The sequence below is a fragment of the Geospiza fortis genome, unplaced genomic scaffold (genome assembly GCF_000277835.1).
Source record: "Geospiza fortis unplaced genomic scaffold, GeoFor_1.0 scaffold188, whole genome shotgun sequence".
Lineage (NCBI taxonomy): Eukaryota > Metazoa > Chordata > Aves > Passeriformes > Thraupidae > Geospiza > Geospiza fortis.
The window spans coordinates 2,384,088-2,385,781 of record NW_005054337.1 but is presented as its reverse complement, the minus strand read 5'-3'; positions in this window follow the sequence as shown (position 1 = coordinate 2,385,781).

Here is a 1,694-nt window from a genome sequence, read left to right as displayed (position 1 = left end):
GCTGCCCGTGCTGGGGAGGGGTCCCCACACTGGCCACTGGCGGCTGTGCTGGGGCTCCTGTGTCCTTGTTCTTGTCCCTGGATTTCACAGGCGTCTCCTCTGTGGCTTGGCTGAGCGTCTGGTACAAGGCTGAGCTCCAGTGCCTGACATGGGGACATTTTCCTGCTTTGCCTTGCCTGGGGGACACTTCTGCACCCCTGTGCTGAACTGGGGAGCCCTCCCTGTGCTGGGCACAGGTACAGGGGCAGTGAAGCTGGCCATTGGCACAGGGGCTGGGCAGCACTGGACCAGAGGGGTTGGGCAGAGGGGTGCAGAAAGCTGCCCCGGGAAGGAGGCAGGAGGATCTGTGTTGGTGCTGGGACCGTTCCCAGCTGTCACCATGCCTGGCCGCCCCCCTGCAGACATTTTCCAGGTCAGGAGGCAGCATGTCCCCCCAGGCAGGGGACGAGAATGGGGAGAAGGGCAGCCAGCCTCCCCCATGGTCACTCGTGTGTCACAGTGTGTCAGAGGGATGCACCGTGTGCTGTGCAGGGATCCTGCTGGGGTCCACATTCTGGGGAATCTGGCACCCGTGGGCTGGTAGGGCATGCAGGCTGTGGCTCAGCCACGGCTCAGCGGGGCTGTGGGTGCCAGGGCTGGCTCCTGCCGCTGGGACAGGCGCTGGGCTGCTCCCAGGAAGTTTGTGCACGCAGGTGAGCGGGTGACGGTGGCAGCTGCCGGCTCGGGGCTGCCACAGGAGCGAGTGAGGCCACAGCACACCGGCCCTGCCCTGCCCACCTCTGCACCCGGTGAGTTCTGGGGCTTGCTGTCACATCCTCGGGCTCATCAGTGCCCCAAATCGGGACCCTCAGGGGGAATCTCGGAGCAGCTTGGGAAAGGGGTTGGGGGAGAGGGTCTGACTCACATTTGCTCCTGTGTGCCCTGCCGCTGCTGAGCCCCTTTGGGTATTGGGGCTACTCTGGGGGTGTCCACCTCTGGTCAGGGGGCTGCAGAAGGGTGTAGGGCTGGTTTGGGTGCCCTCTTCCCCCCTTTTCGCTGTGGGCGGGCTGGTGCCTGTGCGCGACCGTTGTGGCGGCGGCGCTTGTTGGGGTTGGCAGGGACCCAAGGACACGGGTGCACAGGGCCTCACGCTGCCCCGAGCACGCCGGGGAAGCACGAGTGGAAAGCCCCGTGTACTCCACTTACTTTCCAAGGAGCTCCAGGAGGAGAGCAGGGAGCTTGCGAGCAACCCCGGAGCTTGCGAGGGCTGAGGGAACAGCAGAGGGAGCGGCGCACGGAATCCAGCAGCCCGGCAGGGTGGTGGGTGGTGGAACCCTGGGCATGGGGGATGCACGCCTGGGAGCAGGCAATGCACCCCTGGGCATGGGGGATGCAAGGATGTAGATGAGGCACCCCTGGGAGCAATCAGTGCTCCCCTGGGAGTGGGCGATGCACGCCTGGGTGAAGGAAATGCCCCCCTGGATGTGGCAGTGCACCCCTGAGCACGGACGAGGGGCACATGCAATGCCCCCCTTGATGGGGGCGATGCACCCCCGGCACCTGCGGCTCGGGCAGAGCATCAGTGAGGGGCGCTCGGCTCTCTCCGCCCCCGCTCTCTCCCCAGGGTGCCCCTCGCCGGGACCGGGGCGCCCTCCCCGCCGGCGCCATTGGCCCCGGTGCGGTTTGAAGCAGGCGTGCGGCGGGGGTGGGCCCGG